A 20522-nucleotide genomic window follows, 5' to 3' on the forward strand; every position below is an offset into this window, starting at 1 on the left:
CCCGCGCCTCCTCCTCCGGCAGGAACCTCCGCTCCGCCAGGAAATCCGAGAGCTCCTGGCACCGCTCCGGACGCTCCAGCACCAGCAAGAAGCTGTCGGGGAGCTCAAGCCACTCCAGGAGCTGAATGACACCAGCACAGCCACAGGACACCTTGGCCAGCAGCACGATCTCCAGGGGCGTGCTGGTGCCGTCGGGCTGCGGGAGGAGCGCGATGCCGTCATTGGGGCTGAGGCCGTGCCAGGGCTCTGGGACCCCTCAGCCAGCCCGGGATGCTCTGCACGCCCCACTCAGCCCACGCCTGCTCTCCCTGCAGGGCTCCCGGTAGCTCCACGGTGCCGGGCCCCGGCTCCTCGCCGCCCGGCATGGCCCGGCTTGTGCCGCTGGCCCCGCTCACTCACCAGCTCGCCCCAGTGCCGGATGCCATCCCACGGCATGCATTGATGGCCACCTGCAAGCAAGGGGCAGCAGCAGGCTGAGCTCGCTGCCCGCCCCACCGCACCCCGGCCTTTTCCTCCTCCTCCTCCTCTGCCCGCCGCCGGCCCCTCCACTCACCGGGGCGCCGCCCAAGACCCGTGTTCCTGAGCAGACGCTGCCGAAGCCGCTGGGTCCCAGCAGCAAACCCAGCCATTACTGCTCCTGCAGGGCCTCCTGCGCCTTCCCTGCGGGCGGGATGCAGCTGTCAGCACTCGGCCCAGGGCCAGCAACAGCCCCTGACCACCCCAGGCCGGCCGTCCCCACCCACCCCGGGCCCCGGTAGCCACGCTGCCGAACGGCGGAGCTCGGCCCGGGGAAGCCGCAGCAGAGGCGGCGGGAGCGGCCGCGCCGCGTGTGTCCTCCGCGGGCCCTAGGAGGAGCTGGGGCCGGGAACAGGACTGGAGCCCACATGGGGGCCAGGGCCGGGCTCGGGCCAGGTGCAGCCAAAGTGAGGCGATGCCGCCCCGGCCCCAGGCACTGATGCCCGCCCAGCAGCACCACAGCCAGGACGGCGAGAGCCGGGGGGAGGCAAGACCGCGGCGGGATGCCTGGGGCCGGGGATGGGCTGGGGACATGGCCCTGCCCGGCACGGGGAGAGGGACGGGCCGGGGCAGGCACACCGGGAGTGGCTGCGGGGCACCGAGACAGAGTGCGGGACACCGGCAGAGGGAGAGGAGGAACAAGAGAGACATGGCAAGGGCCGTAGACTCGCTGCTGCAAGACCTGGGGCCATTTGTCCGTGTGTCCATTCCACGCTTGGCCCCGCACCCCGGGGCAGCCCCTGAATCTGTCCAAACACGGGAACTTCGCTGTGTTGAGCCCAGATCCAGAGTCCTGACTCCTGCACGGGGCACAGGAAAAACCCTCGGTTGCTGCTGTGCATTGTCCCTGCTGAGGCTCAACACTGGCAGGGCACATTCCCTGCCTGCAGGATTTGTTTCTGACCCAAGCACTGCATTTATGGCTCTGGCATAGCCTTCCAGCAAAACCAGGGCGAGGCAAACTGTGTGTAGCTTGTGGTATTTTAGAGTGTCTAAAACTCGCTAAGCCATCGATCGGAGAGGTGAGATGCATTTGGAACTCATGGCATGGAGAAGTAGTGCAACATAGAAAAGGGGAGCATAGAAATAAATAGAGGAAAAGATCTCACATTGTGCCTTTCCATTTTCATTTCACTTCTGGAAAGCTGTTTCACTTTTCCAGGAATCTTCTCCACAGTCCTGTCTGCTCTTTTCAAGAACCTTCTTTCCTGGAGAACAAGGTTGAGCTTCTGTCACAAGATGTGCCTCCAACTGCAGCTTCTCTTGGCTTTCCATACCGTGAGTGCAGCAAAGCAAGAGAAATGTTTGGATTACTTGACAACTTGTCCTTTCTTTTCCTTGTGGGCTGGGGAGTTGTGCCATTGGGGAGTTTTTCATGGTGCCTGTTCTAACCCAAGAAAACAGGAGGTTTTGTTGGGGACTTGCTGGGGAATGCAAGCCTGACTGAATGCAGAGAAAGAATCTCCAGGACACTCAGGGAACTCCCTGGGCTGGGCTCAGTTCCTGCTGGGACTCTGCAGAGGGCTGGCCTCCAACTGGGATCAGCAGCAGCTGGAAATACCTCTGGGCATCTCCATTTTCTGCTGCTCCAAGGAAGCCAGTCAAGTTCTGTTTCTTCTTTCTCCTGGTCGATTTTTTCATTTGATTTGCCACTCCAGAGGCAATGTCTGTGATGGTCTCTGTAAGTTGATTCTATTTCAGCAGCACCAGCAACAGGGTTGTGTTTGAGTGCTCGGTGAGGCTTTAATTCCCCTCGACTTAGTGCTTAAAGACTTGTGAGCATTTCAATCTCTGCTAATCATGATGCCTGTGACAAAAACACGGGGTTCACCATCACAAAAGCATAGTTGGTAGCAGTGATTGAAAGAGGCAAGTGCAGTTGTACTGATAAAATTCAGGTAGCAAACAGAAGAGGGTCAAGAGCAGCCATGATCTCCAATTCCCAAGGCAAAGGCAGCAGCAGCAGCCTCCTGCTGTCAGCTCAGGTTGAGTAAAACAGTGCTGAAAACAGCTCTGGAGCCCGATCTTTTCCTCCTCTGAGGGCTGGGTCAGGGCAGCACAGGCAGGCCCTGAGGAGTCAGGGCTGTGTGTGGGTGCTGGTTGCTCTACTCCAGGATCAGCTGGAAAAGCCCTGAGGGAAACGCTGGGGAAAGGCTCCATTTCAGCCTTTCTTTACTGGTCGCTGGGAAGGGACTGAAATTAAAGAAGACAAGCAGGACGCGACCCCTTCTCCTTTGGGGGCACCCCCGTGCCTGGGGCTCTGAGGGGTTATGAGGGGCCATGAAGGGCTGTGAGGGACTGTGAGGGGTCATGAGAGGTTGTGAATCACAGAATCACAGAATCTCTAGGTTGGAAGAGACCTTTAAGATCATAGAGTCCAACCCATGTTCTAACACCTCAACTAGATCATGGCACCAAGTGCCACATCCAGTCTTTTTTAAAACACATCCAGGGATGGTGACTCCACCACCTCCCTGGGCAGATGATTCCAGTATTTGACCACTCTTTCTGTGAAAAACTTCCTCCTTAAGTCTAGCCTGTATCTCCCTTGGTGCAGCTTGAGACTGTGTCCTCTTGTTCTATCTGTTGTTGCCCGGAGAAAGAGACCGACCCCCAGCTCACCACAGCCACCCTTCAGGAAGTTGAAGAGAGTGGTAAGGTCACCTCTGAGTCTCCTTTTCTCCAGGCTAAACAATCCCAGCTCCCTCAGTCGTTCCTCATATGGCTTGTGTTCCAAGCCCCTCACCAGCCTCGTGCTCCTCTTCTCTGAGGGGCTGTGAGGGGTCATGAGTTGGTGTGAGGGGCTGTGAGGGGTCATGAAGGGCTGTGAGGGGCCGTGAAGGGCCATGAGGGGCTGTGAGGGGCCATAAGGGACTTTGAGGGTCCATGAGGGGCCGTGAGCTGTGAGAAGCTGTGAGGGCTGTGAGGGGTCATGGGGAAATGTGAGGGGCTGTGAGAGACGAAGAAGGGCCATGAGGGGCCATGGAGAACTGTGAGGGAGCCATGAGGGGCTGTGAGGGGCCATGAGGGGCCATAAGGGTCTGTTGGGGTCGGCCGTTACTTGTCTCTGCCCCAGCACGGGAAAAGGTGGTTCTGGGCAGGCCGCGCTTTGAAAAAGGAGGCTGGACTCTTGCTTTTTCGGTCTTCGGTTGTGTTTATTGTTTCTTATCTACAAAGCTTTTCTGTCTGTCCAGCCGAGGTCTGATCAGCAAGACAGCCAAGGGCACTCTCTCCCGCCCACGGGGCGTTTGTCTCTTTTATAGTGAAAACTACGTAGAAGATATTTACCTTCTATTTCCAGTACTTTTCATCCTTGTTAGCAAGTGCACCTTCACCATGAACCAATCCACACATGCCAACGTCATCCTGAACATGGATGCCAAGGAGAAGAAAGAAGAAGGACAGGGCACGCCCAAATCCCTCCATCTTAGAACTCCTGACCCCCATGTACAGGATTCCAAACCCCCCTGTACAAGGTTCAAAACCCCCCTGTACAGTGCTCCAAAAATTTCCCTTCTTCTTGTGATTGCTACTACTATGCTACTTAAACTTTTGTGGCCTGTAATTCTTCATATAAGGTTGGCAATTTGCTCCATGAATTAAGATTGAATTTCCAGGTGTCTTTGGCTTCCTGCCAGGGTGTCCGAGCCCCTGCCAGGGCTGTGAGACATCCAGGCCATCCAGAGAGATGTCCTGGGTTCCAACATGGAAGGAAGGATAAAAGGAAAGCAATGCTCTCTAAGACTGAGGCTGACTGAGCTCCATCCTCCCAGCCAGCTCCCCTACCCAATACTAGGTTTAGCAGTCACCCGGGCAGAAAGGGCTTATCAAGCCTTCTGAGAGGCCAGCAAAGTCCAGATAAATCCATCAGGGAGGCTGCTCTCTGCTCATCCCTCTGGTGTGTCCACAGCACTCGTCGAGGATGTCACAATAATCTTCGAGGAGTACCTGATCTGCAGCAGCACCAACCTCGAGCACAAGCTGCAGTCGGTGGAATGCGCCAGCCTGTTTGTCACAGATGAGAACAGATTCATCTTCAGCAAGGCTCAGGTTGGGCAAGAGGCTGAAGCTCATTTCAATATTTACAACGCAAGCTGTCTGCCATGCGATGTGGTGCTCTCCATCGAACCCCTGCCTGGAGAGGTAAGAACAGGAGGCCAAGGTGGTGGCTGCCCTCTAAGGGCCGTGTGAGAGCCTGTTTTGTTCTCCAGATGCATTGCTGCCTGTGGCCCCGACTAGGCTAGTTCAGTGCAGGTCAAACTGCAGGGGAGAGCAGCAGAGCCAGGGAGCAGACATGCATTCTGCATGTCTGGGGCAAGGTTTTGGCTCAAACCGCTGGGTCTTTGATGGGAGAAGTGAGTCCTTCTGAACCTCTCTTGGGAGCACACGCAGAGAGGGGCTGTTATGAACTGACATGCCAGGGCTCAAAGCAGAGCATTTCCTCAGGCTCCCTGGCTTTTCCTTCTCTTTGAAGGCCAGCTCTAGGTTATTTGCAGGGTTGTCCGTGCAGTGCCCACCTCCCATATAGGTGGGTGCAGCTGCCAGCCCTCAAAACATACACTGCTTTAGCACAAGGTCAGCATTCCTCGGGAGGGAGGGAGGCTGCCCAGGGAAGCAGGAAGGAGACACACTGTCTGGGACTGCTCTCAGTAATGCATTTATGGATAAAACCACGTCATGTTGAAAGGTGTTTCCTCCTAACACTGCTCTCTGGGTTCCCCCAAGGCAAAAAGCCCTATCAACAACATTTTCAAGTTACATCCAGTCAAGATGTCTGTTCCTGGCTCATCCTGTGCCATTGCTACGGTGACCTTCACCCCACCAGAGGAGAACTACAACTGCACTTTCAAGGCTTCCCTTGTCATCCCAAAAAGGTAAGTGAGCCTGTGAAATACTCTCTGGTAGCTGCCTCTCCACTGGGAAGGCACAGACCTCTTGTTAGCTCTAATGCTTTCAGTAGCCTTAGGCAGAGTACTTGGCATGAGATGATCTGGGAGGCTCTAAGAACTCTTAGAGCAGAAGCATGAGGCTGATGGTTTAGCCTGTGTGAGGAACTGTGAAGAGAGGGAAATACTAGGTAGCCAGCTGTAAGTTACTGAGATGTGCTTCAGCTGAGCTGGGGGTTTCCAACGGCAAAGGCTTAGATGAAGCAGTTTCTGTGCCAGCAGTCAGCAGTCACATTTTCCTCATTTGTTTCTGTAAAATTAAGTGATCCTCTGTGACGTGACTCCCTGGCATACATTAAGCTCTTTCATGAGAGTGATTGGAGCTGGTATGAAAGAGGAGCCCAGTTCCTCTGCCCTGGGACCTGTGGACTGGGGCTTTGAGCTTCCCTTCCTCAACCATTTAGTGGCTGAACCAAGAGAAGACTAACTGCTAATAAACGATTGTAATTTTACTGTTCTTGGAAAAGATCTTTCTTGAGAACAACAATGATTTCTTTTTGCCTTCTTGCTTTTGGACTATTTCATGCTGTGCTTTTTCTTGTTGTATAAGTCTCATCTCACTGCAGCATGGGGATTTGCCATATCTCATCAGGTGCCTTGTTATTTCCCTGCTGTACTGCATGACTCAATTAAGTGAAGTTATTTGTAACTGTTATTGTGGAAGGCTTTGGCTCTTTGGAGCAGATTTGTCTTGTGAATGGCCCTGAGTGGATTGGGAAGAGGCCGGTGGGGGGCTCTGTTGTGGGGTACAGGAACAGCAGGCAGGGAAAAGACAGTGGGTGGCCCTTGCAGCTTTGCTTGCCCAATGAGAAATGGGTTAGTGCCAGCTGAAATTGTTTCTGTGCCTCTCCTGCAGCTCTGTGGGTATTAAACCCCAAAGCCTGACCTTCACCATCAGTGGGAAGGGGCATGAGCCACGGGTGACAGTCGTGTGCCCAAGCGCTCGCAGCAAGAGGGGAAACACCGTGCTGTGCTGCAAGAGGCTCCAGCTGGGGGATTCAGAGATGCTGCCCCTGGTCATCCGTAATGATGGCATCATACCTGTCAAGGTGAGGAGGACCTGCTCAAGGGATGGTCTGGTTTGGGAACAAGTGCTTCTGGCACAGGGGAAGGGTCCCAAAAATCTTGGCAGACCTGTGAGGAGGTGTCAGAAATTCTTTTGAAACAAGTGACTGATGTCTGTTCTGTAAGAAAGGAGTTCTTGGAAATTTTCTGTCCCGTCTTTCTTCTATAAGTTGAACACCAGAAAGGTGGTGGATTATTTTCCCCCCTGTCTCTCAGGTCACCTTTTGTTCTCATGGACATGTGTGATTTCCCAGTTCCATTAGATTGTATTTCAGCCCACTTTAGTACATTTTAAGTAAACTTAATTGTGGTTGCATTACGTCCTGCCAATTACGTTTTGTCCCATTTGGTTCTGTGTCAGTTCTATCCCGATGCCTCTGAACACCCTTTTTTTCCCGGCTGGTTTGATTTAACTTTTGGGCTAAGTGCTGTTTCTAGTGGGAGAGGTTCTGGGCTCCCATGTGGGACCAGCAGCACTGCAGTGTCAGGCCTCATGCCATCCTGTACTCACACCAGTACCATTCTGCTCTGTGTTCCCTTTTCTCAGTTTATGTTACACCTGGAGGATGAGCACAGAATGTTCTCCTTGAAAGGCAGGGCCTCTGCTGTCAAGGTGTTCCACAATGGAGATGTGGAAGAGGATTCAGCTGGAAATGGTAAATTCATTACCCATGAATGTAATCATGCACAGAGGGAAAACGTGTGCCCTGCTCTTGGCTTCTCTGAGCAGAAGCCACATGTTAGGCACAGTTTTGTCCCTTGGGCCCTCTGTCTCCCAGCCTTTTCTCGGGGGCTTTTTGCAGGGTTTCCTCCTAGGAAGTTGCAGGAAGTTCTTCTGTTCTGCTAGACATGGTGGGTTGAGTTGTGGGGGACTGTCACTACCTCAGTGGACCCTCTGAGGTATTTGCTGCACATGGCATGGTACCAGCCTGAGCAGACACAGCCCTTGAGCACTCAGATAGCCAGCAGAAGCTGAAAGCACTCTTTGGCTCAGCTTTCCATATGGCTGGAGCTGGTGGGAAGCAGATGGAATGAGGGCTGGGCATCAGCCTGAGGTTAAGCTGCTTAAGTGGTGCTGTGTCTGGGGGTGGCAGGCTTGTGAACATAGGAAGAGGGTCTGCAGCCACTGGGGGTAGAACCAGTGCTTAGAAGGCAGCTGGTTTCAACCTCTTATTCCTCATATATCCTATGGAAATATTTCCTCAGTACAGCTGCAGCACTTAACTCTGATTTCCATTGCTGTGCAGAGAGCAAGTCCACAAAGCCTTTCTTCCTTCTGAATCGCGGGCAATCGGCAGAGTTTGATGCCATTTTCAAACCCACCCTGGCTCAATGTGTGGAAAGGCAGATTGGTGTGTTAGTGGGGGACACCTACTCTAACAAGACCGTAATTGAACTGGTGGGTGAAGGCCACGAGGACAAATTCACCCTTGATGGATTAGAGGAAGGCACTGAGGAGAGGAATGCTGATGGCAGCCTGAAGGAAAACATCATTGATGGTAAGAGGAGAGAGTGCCAAGGTGGAGCAAGGAAGAGGAAAATATCTGATCATATATGTCTCCCCTCTAGCCAGGCCTGGGCTGTCACCCATGGGACTTGGTGGCCTTTGGGGGTGGCAGCCATGCATGCAGAGCAGCGTGTGCTGTGCTGCACATCACTGGCTTAGGGATGTGTCAGGGTGTTTCCCTGGAAGTGGTGGAGCTGCCTGGGGAACTCCCTGGCAGAGGGGGAAAGGCTTGGAGCCAGGAAGCATTGAACATGCAGGTGTCTGTGCACGTGACGAGGGCAGGTGGAGCTCCCTGCATGCTGAGATCCCTTGCTCTCCTCCTTAACAGCTGTCAGAGTGAATCACATTCAATTTGGGGACTGTCACGTTTGGGAGCCCTACTGCAGGACCTTCACCATCACCAGCCACGCCGAGATGGTCATGCGCTTTGAGTGGGAGGCAGAGGCCCCATTCCGGTTCTCCCCCAAGGTGAGCATGGACTGCCTCTGCCTTTCCCCATCACTCAAGCCCTGCCCTGGTGTGCCCAGGAGCTGGCACGGAGCCCTCACATGCCACTGATAGCCCATTCCAGTGCCACATAGGAGATGCAGTCCCTGGCTTGGCTGGGCCAAGGCTGCTAGCCTTGCAGAAAAGGCTTCATGTCATGGGAGGTGGCACCTTCTGTTCATACTTTTGTCTATCAAACTTCATGTAAATCCACTCTGAGGTGCAGATTCCTGGCACAGGTGTTTACCCCGTCGGTCCCTTTTGCTGTCAGTCCTGCCCTTGGCAGTGCTTCCAGTTTGGTCTTGACTCCCTGATTCTCCCTAGGTGGGACACCTCCATCATGGCTGTGCCAAGGACATCACAGTGACCTTGATGTCAGATGTCCCAGTCACCTTCAGGAGGCACCTTGTGAAATGTAAGGTGGCCAAGATCGACTTTGAGCTGCCAAAAAAGAAGGTTCAGGACTGGGATGACCAAATGACCATTGTCATGTGGAAGAATACCACCAGGAAAGACCCGGCAGCCAGGTGGCCTAAAATAAAGAAGGTAAGAAGCAAAACAGCAAAAAAACCCCCACCCAGCTTTTACAAAAAGAACCACCATAGCACCATCACTGCTGGCTGAGCAGCTCCTGCGTCCTCTGGACATTGGACAGCCGTGAGGTTCACCAGCTGTGCATTCCAGAAAAGAGGTGGAAGCACAGTGACCAGATACACTCAAACAAGATGGGGAAGCCTTCTGACAAGAGACCTTTAGCCACACACAACTATCAGTCTGCACCACAAGCACAAGTGTTGCAGCCCGTATTGAATGGAAGGCAATGCTTTATGATTTTATCCCATTTTATGCTGTTAGAAATATCTTCATCTGATTTGGTACCCTTTCACCAACAAGGAATTAATTAAGTCTGCTGCACTCTGTCTCTTCTTTTGAAGTGGAGAGAAATCCACTTCTCCTGCATATGCTGGTGAACTCCAAGTTTTGTCTGCATGAGAATTTGGTTGTGGTCTTTGTATTGTGTGGGATATCTCATCATGGAGTAACCCAGGCACTGTATGACTCTATGGAGGAGTGCAGAGAAGGATCATCTCCAGAGACTCTTGCTTTAATTGTCATTATTGCCAAACACACTCCTCTTGGTTGAAAGTTCTTTCCCAGTTTCTGGACCGTTTTTAGGCCTCTAAAGCACCCTCTTTTCTATCAGAACATCTGAAACTGGAGACTTTCCCAGTGAAATCTTTCACATTCCAAAATGCACATCCCCAGCTCCCAGCAGTGTGGCTGTTGCTCCAGACATGACATCTGGAGAGCACTTGCTCCTAAGACAAGAACAAAAAGATGCTTTCTAGAACTCTTCAGTCTCGGGGTCCTCCATCCACAGAGCTCTGGCAGGGGAGCCCTAATTTTGAGACCTGCTGGATTTATAGGGGACCAGAAAAAAAGCCAGTCACTCTGCAAGGTTGAAGTAAAGGGACTGGAATGCAGCTACAGTCTCCATGGGGATATTAACAGCTGTGGTAGTGACTGCTTGGATCAGTGGCTAGAAACAACTACTGCAGCAGAACAGTCCCAATTTTGTCATCTTTCCAGGGAAGTAAAAGTGGATGGTCCTTTCTAGTCTCTCTATGAGGCTGATCTTGGAGGCCAGAAGACTGCCCTTCTCAGCCTGACTTTCTGGGCTCTGCTCAGTGATTCCTCCCTCCTGTGTTTGCAGGTGGTCAAGACAGCCCCAGAACCAGCTCACACTGTGGTGGAGAAGAGCAGGCAGGAGGTCGAGGTGTACCTCAGTGCCATTGTTGCCTACGCCCAGTTCCACCTGGACACGATCATGGTTCAGTTCAACAACACCTTGCCCTTTGAGACAAGGACATCCACGTGAGTGCTGGAGGCCAGGCACAGCTCCTCCTGTGAGCAGGAGCTGCCTTTGCCCAGGGCTGCTGCAGTGCCTGCTTCCCAGAACTCCACCCCAGCCAAAACTATCGGCTGCCGGGGGCTGTGTACAAATCAGGGAGGGACGGGACTGCTGGGGAATATGTCTTTAGCCGTTTTATTTTCCAGCATCAGCCTCATTACACGGTTATGACAAAGGGAAGATGCCAGCAACTCCCATCCCCAGCAGTAGATAAAGAACTTAATGTTACAACTTACTTTAAAAGGTTTTTGACCAATCACACAAAGCAAAAGCATATTGACAGTAGTTCCATCCAACTGCTGTAAGCACATGTAAACAGACCCTTCAGTTAAAACAATGCTTGCTTATTTTGAATACAATACTGTCAATACAAAACATTGTGGTGAATGTTTTAAGTGTGGGGACATGAGGCTTGACTCCATTTTTCTTAGAAGGTTGATTTATTATGTTATAGATTATATTAAAATACTACATTAAAACTATGCTAAAAGAATAGAGAGAAAAAATAATCAGAAGGCTACAAAGAGCAAGACTAGAATAGAATACATAACAAAAATCCTGTGACTGCTCACAGCCTTGACACAGACGGCTGTGATTGGTCATCAATTGAAAACAATCCACATAGACCAATAAAAGATGCACCTGTTGCATTCCACAGCAGCAGATAGTTATTGTTTACATTTCTTTCCTGAGGCTCTCAGCTCCTCAGGATGGGAAAAATCCTAGCAAAGGATTTTTCATAAAATATCATAACTACACAATACCTGCTTGTAAGCCTTAAAACACAATGCACAGAGCTCCATTATTAAGCTTAGAACTTCCAATAACTCGCTAGATATACTTTTCCGCAGCTCAAGGAATTATTCTAGACAAGCATTAAGACACAGACCATTGTTCTATTTGTCTTTACTTACTTTCTACTTCTTACATCATTTTTCTGCTGACAAATCTTATGGCTACTGCTTAGCTCTAATCATGGTTCTGCTGTCTCTGAGGCTTGCCTTTTGTAGCTTTCCCAAAACCCTCTGATTTTATGGAGTCCCACAAAAACCAGCACCGGCCCCTTTACGTGTATGCGAAGCCAAGCAGGAGATGGTTGTCAGGAGAGGCTCAATGCTGCCATAGGTTTCTGCTGAGAACGGCCATGGCTTTGCTTTCCCTGCAGATCACCTGTCCTCCTCTGCTCAAGAATAAGTTTGCAGTCAATCCGAGACCTAAAGCCCAGAGTAAGCCCCTTAGCTTCAATGTGCTGAGCACCATGTTGGCCCTTTCCTCTAAACTTCCAGACTTTGAAATACTTTCTTGGGTCACCCAGGACAGCAGTCTGAGCATGGCAGGGTTGCCTGGAGAAGATGCTTCTCAGGAGAAAGTGGTACCAGGAGTCCATCAGACAATATTACTGTACTATTTGCTTTATACTTAATGGGCTTTCTGTTTTTTCTAATTCCTCCTACTTGCTTTTCAGTTTCACAATGCACAACACAGGGGAGGTAGCCCTGAAATACTCCTGGGAGAAAGCTGCAGAGACTGAACCAGTGAAGGAGCCATATTCAACCACTCTGATGCGTAAGGGCATTTCACTTGCTGAGGGCCTGGGGAGATAACACGATCCGTCCTAAGGACGTGATTCGTGAAGGTTCTTTTTCACTGATCTCAGGGTGCAAAAACTGACACGACAAGGGGATTTGTAGTAAAATCAAAACAGAGATACTTTTATTGTGTAGCCATAGCAAAGATGCGTTAGAGAGAAGGGGAATGAAGAAAGGGGAAAGAATAAGGAAAAGAAAAAAGAAGAGAGGGAGGGCAAGGAGGTATATATCTACCAGACGTGCGGATGACAAAGTCCCTCGAAGTCCGGTCGACGAAGAGGCCTGTCGTCTTCACGTCAGGGGAGATCTCCAGGGTATCAGTCAGCTCTAACCCTTTTTTATAGTCCTTTTGAAATGGGGGAAGGGGACACATTTCAAAATAGTCTATTGATAAAGGGTACAAGGAGTCCATCAGTAGTCCATCAGGAGCAGGTGTCGTCAGCAGCAGATGTCGTAGGCAGGAACCATTGTGTTCTCGGTCCAGTGGTCGCTTGCAAAACTTGCTTTGGTCCCCACGCACGCCTTCCTTCACCCTACGGTGGGGATTTCAGTCTCAGTCCTTTTGGGAAGAAGAGGGGAGCTTTTCCATGTAGGGGTCGCATGTTTCAGTCCTTGAGGGGAGAGCCCTCTCCCATCTCAGTCCATCTGTCACAGTGGTTGATGTATGGTGAATGGAGGGTCCTTTTGTGGTGACCTCCGGGAAGGAGAGAGAAAGTCCAGCCAAGTCAGAAGGGTGGAGAAATTCCAGCACTAGCGTTGCTATGTGATGCAGGCGAAGGAGAGCACACTGCCCCTTCTTGGGTGCAGTGTTCCATGAGTTGAGCAAACACACCCGTAGGCAATAATCTGGCTTGGTGGACCAGACAGACCTGGATTTTCAGAACAGGATCTTTCCCTTTCCCCGGTGGTCTTGGCTTTCATGACGATCGAGAGGCAAAAAATGAGGGAAGTTTTGGACAGACACTCACAACATGCTGGGAAAAGTTGGGAAATTTTTGTGGATTTTTGTGGATTTTGGGGAGGGTTTGGATTTTGGGGCTTTATTGGCGCTTTAGGGGGGTGTTTTTCTGGGGGTGTTTGGGGGTTTATTGAAATTTTTTAGGTTTTTTTTGTATTTTGGAAGGTTTTACTGGGATTTTCTAGGGGTTTTTTGGGGATTCTCAGAAATTCTGGGGGTTTTATTGGGATTTCTAGGAGATTTTGAGGCATTTTACTGGAATTGTGGGGGCTTTTAGTGGGATTGATTGGGGATTTGGTATTTTTGAGAATTTTGGTAGGCTTTTTGGGGTTTTGTGGGGTTTTTTGGGTGTTGTCATGATTTCTTTGGGTCTTGGGGGGAATTTTGTGGGATTTTTATGGGTTTTGGGACATTTTTGGGGGGGATTTGCGGGGTTTCATTGGGATTTTGGGGGTTATTGAGATTTCAAAAGATTTTGTGGGCTTTTATTGGGATTCTAGGGTGTTCTAATGGGATTTTGTCATATTTATTTCGGATTTCATGAGTTTTATTGGGACTTTTAAGGAGATTTTGATGCCTCTCAGCCCTTCCGCAAATCCTGGGACAACCCAAAGGCCCCAGACCCCCAAATCCCCCACTAATACTCCCAGTATTAGTCCAGTCCCTCCCAGTATGATCCAAAGATGAGCCCAGTGTGCTCCCAGTCCCTGCCAGTATGAACCAGTTGTGCTCCACCTGGTTCCAGTTGCTCTCTTTCACCCTCCCTTTTGTTCCAGTCACTCCCAGTATCTCCCAGTGTATCCCAGTTCCCTCCAGCATGTTGCCAGTCCCTCCCATTATTCCCCAGTATGATCCCATTTGCTGCCAAGCACTCCCAGTCAGCCTCAGTGCAGTGGCACTCACTGCCAGGATGATCCCAGTCACCTCCAGCGTGATCCCAGTTGATGCCAGTAGAAGCCCAGTTGTTTCCTATCCCTCCCAGCATGAAGCCAGCCACTCCCAGCTGCTCCTGTCATGATCCCAGTTGCTCCCAGCTGCTCCCAGTCACCCTCAGCATAATCCCAGCCACTCCCAGTATATCCCATTTGCCCCTAACATGGTCTCAATTGCCTCTGCAGGCTCCTGCTCACTCCCAGTATGATCCCAGTATGATCCCAGTATGATGCCAGCAGAGCCCAGTCCCTGGCAGTGCTGCCAGCGCTGGGATCCCGCAGCCCTCTGTGCGTTCCCCCCTCCCGGCTGTGCCGAGAGGAGCCCCAAGGGCTGGCAGTGCCCAGGCAGGCTCCCCAGCAGGGCCCAGTTTGGATGTGGGGCCCCCAGTTGTCGCAGTTTGCCTCTCCTTTTGCCCGGGCCGGCTTCCCCCCTTCTCCGCAGCGGCCGGGAGCAGCCGAGAGCCCCGCGCTGCCCGTGCCGAGCTGTGCCGGCTCCAGCCCCGCTCCTGCCGCGGGCTGCGAGGGCTCCGGGAACGGGGCAGCGAGGGGGTCGCTGCTGCTGCGGGAGGAGGAGGAGGGAGGGAAGGGGAGGGATGAAGGAGGAGGAGGAGGGTGGGAGGGGAGATGGAAGAGGAGGGGGAAGGCGGAGAGAGAGCAGCCACAGAAGGAGAAGGAGGTGTGGTTAGGGAGGTGAAGGATTAGGAGGAGGCGGGGGATGGAATAGGAGAAGGGGCAGGAAGAGGAAGAGGAGGGACAGAGGCAGATGAAGGCTGAGCAGCAGGAAGCAACTCGGTCGAGCCCTCCGTGCATTCGCAGCCCCCACCTGTGGGATCATCGCCCCCATCGCGCTGGTGAGCGGGCAGGGGGAGCTCGGGCCAGATATCCCGGGGGGTCCCTGGGCTGGGATTTTTTTGGGGGGATGTTTGGAGAATGAAGAAGTGCAAGGCTGAGCGGAAAAGGCCCCTTGTGGGGACATCGGGGGGTGGCGGTGGCGGCTGGCGGCAGAGGCAGCCTGGAGGAGCAGAGCCCTGTGTCCCCCAGGAGCCCAAAGTGGGGAGCCCAGAGAGGGGGGAGCGCCGCCATTGGCGGGAGCCTGCAGAGGCTGGAGAGGGGCAGGGGGGACTCCTTGGAGCCCCTGCAGCCCAGAGCAGAGAATGAGGGGAGAAGGGAGCCCAAAAGGGAGCCCAAAAAGGCCCGACATCCCTGAATGGGCAGAGTGAAGAGGGGGCAGGTTTTGGGATTGCTGGGACTGCCAGCAGCCTGGGGAGGGCGGGCACCGAGGAGAAGGGGGACCCCCAATGCAAGCATGACCCCAGCAGCTGGGACAGGGGGAACTCCCAAAGAGCAGTGGGGAGGGACTGGGGTGGGGAACTCCTGGGGAGGGTTTTTCAGCCCTGAATCTTGGTGTTTGGGAGGTTTTTCTGGAGCCTAGGTCGCTGGTGACTTGTAGAGATGGACTTGGGCAGAAAGACCTTCAAATTCAACATGCTCATGCCTTGTTTTCCCCAAACCAGGATTTCCCATTGTCACTTCTTGTGAGGTAGTGAGGAAGAGGAAGATGTCCCTGGACATGGAGTCAGGTGAGGAGGAAGTCAGTGCCCCTTTCTCCCTCTCTCCTGCTCCATCTCCCAGCCCAGCACAGCAGAACCTCGTGGCAGAGGCCGTTTTGAGCGGCTCCACGGTGCAGGAACCCAACGGGGAGGAAAAGCCCCGGAGATGCCACACGAGGAGGGGCTGCAAACGCAGATGGTGGGGATCTGAGGGGGAAAGAGCCAGCCTGGGCCGGGAAGGCGGCCGGAGCTGGAGCCAGAGGTCGGAGCTGGTGGTCCATGAGGAGGTTCCTGATGGGGAGAAGCCCCACAAGTGCGAGGAGTGTGGGAAGAGCTTCAGGTGGAACTCTGAACTGATCATCCACCACAGGACCCACACCGGGGAGAGGCCCTACGAGTGTGATCAGTGCAGGAAGAGGTTTCCGAGCAGCTCTGATCTCCTCAAGCACCAGCGCACGCACACAGAGGAGAGGCCCTTCCGCTGCCCCGACTGCGGGCAGGGCTTCAGGCGGAACTCCCATCTTGTCACGCACCGGCGCATCCACACTGGGGAGAGGCCCCACGACTGTGAGGAATGTGGGAAGAGCTTCACACATCGCGCCAACCTCATCTACCATCAAAAGATCCACTCTGGGGAGAGGCCCTACGAGTGTTCCAAGTGTGGGAAGGGGTTTCGGACCCACTCCCATCTCCTCCTGCACTATTGGAGTCACACAGAGGAGAGGCCCTTCTGCTGCCCCGACTGCGGGAAGGGATTCAAGCACAACTCCCACCTCGTCAGGCACCGGCGCATCCACAGCGGGGAGAGGCCCTACGAGTGTCCCCAGTGTGGGAAGAGCTTCTCCAGCAGCTCTAACTTGACCCAACACCAACGGAGGCACCGGTGAGGGAAGCCCTGCGAGTGCCCCGAGTGCGGGAAGAGCTTCGTGCGCTGCTCCAGCTCCATCCCCCACTGCAGGAGCCACGCTGGGCACAGCCCTGGTGACCCACATTCCCTGTGATCCATGATGGGAACGCACCTGGCTGCTTCTCCTTTTGGTTTGGCTTTAATTTTTTTCTGTTCTTCCTCTCTTTGCCCTCCAAAAGGCATGAGGGATGGATCTGTCACCTCAAAACCACTCAAATCCCACTGAAAACAACTGAATTTTAACCCATAAAGGCTCAATCCCTCCTCAAATTGCTTGTTCCCTCCTCAAAAAACTCAGTCCTGGGCCGAACTCACTCAATTCCACAGGCAGCAGGGTGAGATGGGGTTGGAAGGGAATTGGGAGCAGTGGGATCCCAATTGGGAGTGGTGGGATGGGGATTGTGTGGGGCTGGCTGGGTGGGATGTATTTGACAGCAAATAAAACTTTCAGAGTTACTGATTTCTGTCCCATTCATTTTCAGTCAGTTCTGTTTGCAGAGTGCCGCCTTCTCAGCTGATTAATTTGCTATAAAAATCCCATTTTTCAAATCATCTAACCCAAACAATCCAAAAACCAATATCCAAATAAAAGCAGTACAATTAAATTTTAAAAAATAATTTGAGAGTACTTAAGGGTGTTATTAAAGTTTAATTGTTTGGTTAAAATGTAGGAGAAATTCTAGTGGTGCTTGGTTTTGTATTTAGTATATTTGTAATATGAATTGTTTTACTAAGGTGTGTTAGATTGTATGTTAGTTTTATCTAATTTATATTAGTTATTGAATTAAAACTTTCAGCAGGTATTTCCTGGTATACAATTTGTTTATTTTTATTTCTGGATAATGGTATACTAATAGTTGTTGTTTTAGATTGACTCATTATTGGATTATTGTAAGTAGAAGTCAAAGTTATTATATTTCATTTTTATTATAATTTATTTCATTTTAATGATATGTTGTTGATTTAGAATTTTAATGTAATTTATTGATAGGATTGGAAGGAAATTCAAGGACAGGAACAGTTTTTCTCAGCTGGGAATTGGAATTCCAGACCCTGGGATTGTGTGCAGGACCACACAGACTGCGATCAAACATGGACTGGGGCCATGTGGAATGGGACCATACAGATCAGGATGATACAGACGGGGATAAACTGGGTTGAGATTACATGGACTGGGGTGGCACAGACTGGGGTTGCACAGGCTGGGGTTGCACAGGCTGGGGTTGCACACACTGTGGTTGCACACACTGTGGTTGCACACACCGGGGTTGCACAGGCTGGGGTTGCACAGACTGGGGTTGCACACGCCGGGGTTGCACAGACTGGGGTTGCACACACTGGGGTTGCACAGGCTGGGGTTGCACACACCGGGGTTGCACACACCGGGGTTGCACAGGCTGGGGTTGCACACACCGGGGTTGCACACACCGGGGTTGCACAGGCTGGGATCAGACGGGCTGGAAAAGCATTGGCTGCCTTTGGCTGCCTTTGGCTCCATCCACGTCTAAAGGCGGCCACAGCAAGTTGGCTTCATCCTGTTTGGGGCTCCCCTCCCCCTCTTTCCCCCGCGCTCCCGCCCCTTCCCCATCGTTTCCCCCATCCCCAATCCCCTCCCCCGTGTTTGGGTTTGGGGGTTCCAGGCCCCTCCTGCTCCGTTTGGGGGTCCCGACCCCCCTTTGGTTTAATTTGGGGCCCCGTCCCCCTTCTCCCCGCGCCCCCCGCTCCCCCCGCGGCCGGGGGCGCTGCCAGCACCACCAGTGCCACCAGTGCGGCCCCGGCTGCCCCCGCACGCCCCATCCCCATGCCCAGGGTCACCTCCCCCCTCCCCAAATTCCGCTGCCGGGGAGCGCCGGGCGCTGCGGCTCTGCCCGGCAACCGATGAGTCACAGCCGCGCCGGGCGCTGATTGGCTGCACATCGCCGGGCGGGGCCCAAGCGCCGAGCTCCCGCCCGGCAACTGGATCGGCACCAGCGCCGCGCGCTCTGATTGGCCAGCATCTCTTTTGGGCTGGGGGCGGCAGGAGCTGGGCACCCCCAGGAGCCCCTCGGCTTTGGGGCTCTCGATCCCCGCTCGGCCCTCGGGCCGGCCCTGGGGCCACCCCAACACCCCCGCCATGGGGAGGGTCCCCGCAGCCCTTCGGAACCGCCAGCAATGGGCTGCGAGCGGCAGCAGCCGCCCCGAAAAGGGATTGAAGGGGCCGGGCCGGCGATGGGGGAGGCTCTGGCCATGGCTCCGCTCCGGCCTGCGCCGGGCTGCCATTGAGGGAGGCTCCGTTCAGCGCCTGCCGAGGGGCTGGCACTGCGGCAGGGGCTGGCACTGCGGAGGGGCCGCGGTTGTGGCCATGGGGCCGGGCCGGGACTGCGGCGGGGTCTCTCCCTGCCACTGGGCTCCGCCACTGGCTCAGGGTCTCTCCCCTTCCCGGTCCCGATCCCATTCCTGTTCCCCATCCCGATCCCGCCGCTGTTTCCAGGGAATGGCTCCGATCTCAACCCTGACCCCAACGCCGGGGATTCAAACATTGGGGTCAAACACCCCAAATCCTGGGGGTTCAAACACCCCCAAACCCAAACTCAGGGATCTCAACCTCCCCCCATGCCCGAACCCCAAATTTCAGGATCAAACCCCCAAATCCCAGATCCTGGGGTGTCAAACACTCCCCAGTTCCCAAAGGTTGGGGTTAAATCCCCCTGACCCCAAATCCTGGGGTTTGAAATATCCGGGGTGTCCAACTGCCCTGATCCCGAATTCTGGGGTCAGTCCCCACAAATCCCAAACCCTGGAGTGTCAAACCGCCCCAAACTCCAAATTCTAGGGTCAAACCTCCCCCAATCCCCAACGTTTAGAGTTATGACCCCCCCAACTCCTACCTCCCCCAAACCCACTCCAGTCCCGAGGCACAGTGGGGTTTGTTTGGGGTTATTTGGGGTTTATTTGGGGCAGCTCCAGATGCAATGTCTGCAGAGAGACCCTGGGTACAATGCTGGGAAGAAAAGGGGGACTGGGGTGGGAATTGGGGGATTCAGGATGGGGAAGGATTCTGGGTGGGAAAAGGGGATTTAGGTGGGCAGGGAAGCAGTTGGGGTGGTGGGACAGAGTGTAAATGTTGCAGAGCAGGAATCCATTTCGGTGCAGGGGCAATGCACATCTCGGGGTGCAGGCTGCAGCCCGCACACACAGCTGTGTGCTCCGAGCGCCGCTCTCGCACCGAGCCTTTGCTCGGAGAAACTGCTGCAGCCAGGGACAGAGATACGGGCCTGAACTCTGCAGCAGCGGAGAGGCTGCTGCGGGAAAACAGAGCAGAACAACCCGGGAACCCCTGCTAATAAAAAACACGAGCAGCAAACGTCAGGCGAAATCCGTGGAATGAATATGTACGAACCCGCGGTGCAATAGCACACACGCGCATTCGAGAGGGAGACAGAAAGGGCTCTGGGGCTGCCGGAGGCACGCGTGTCACTCCCAGGGAGCGGCTCCCGGCGGCGCTGTCACAAACCCAGCGGCGGTGCAGCTTTCCCGAAGCGCGGAGTTTGTTCGTGCCGCGGATCCCCCGCGCTCCCCGCGCCGCCCGCGGGACCCGCCCGGCCCCGGCCCGGCCCCGGCCCGGAGGGGCTCGCTGCTCATTGGCTGCCGCGGCGCGGGGAGGCGGGCGGCGCTGAGGGGAGCCGCGCCCTCATTGGCTGGGGCGGGGCGGGGCGCGCCGCTATTGGCTGGGGGAGCCGGCGCGCGCGGCGGAGGCGGGAGATGGTGAGGGGAGGGCGGGGCAGGAGGGAGCTGAGGGGGGGCCGGGGGAAACCGGGGGGGTTTGGGGCGGGTCTGAGGCGGGCCTGGGGCGGCCTGAGGAGAAACGGGGGATTTGGGGGGATGGACGGGAAATAGGGGCTGTGCGGGGGGTTTGGGGGGCGTGAGGGGCTCTGAGGGGCCTTTAGGGAGCTTTGGGGGAGCTTGAGAGGCTCTGGAGCGTTCTCAGGTGCGTTTAGGGGGAACTGAGGGGAATTGCAGGGGTCTGAGGGGATTGTGGGTGATTGTGAGAGGAACTGGGGGGTTCTGAGGGGATCTGGAGAGAATTTGGGGGAGTCTGAGGGGATTTCACAGGGTCTGGGGGGGGTTGAGGGGTCTGAGGGGGATTTGGGGCAGTCTGATGGGATTTGGGGGGG

At 54.0% G+C, this 20522-nt stretch overlaps 1 pseudogene; it reads right to left on the reverse strand.

Moving 5' to 3' along the window:
- Nucleotides 1-20522, reverse strand: part of LOC135292537 (zinc finger protein 850-like) — a 337224-nt pseudogene that overhangs the window by 140661 nt on the left and 176041 nt on the right.

This window comes from Passer domesticus, unplaced genomic scaffold (genome assembly GCF_036417665.1).
Source record: "Passer domesticus isolate bPasDom1 unplaced genomic scaffold, bPasDom1.hap1 HAP1_SCAFFOLD_37, whole genome shotgun sequence".
Lineage (NCBI taxonomy): Eukaryota > Metazoa > Chordata > Aves > Passeriformes > Passeridae > Passer > Passer domesticus.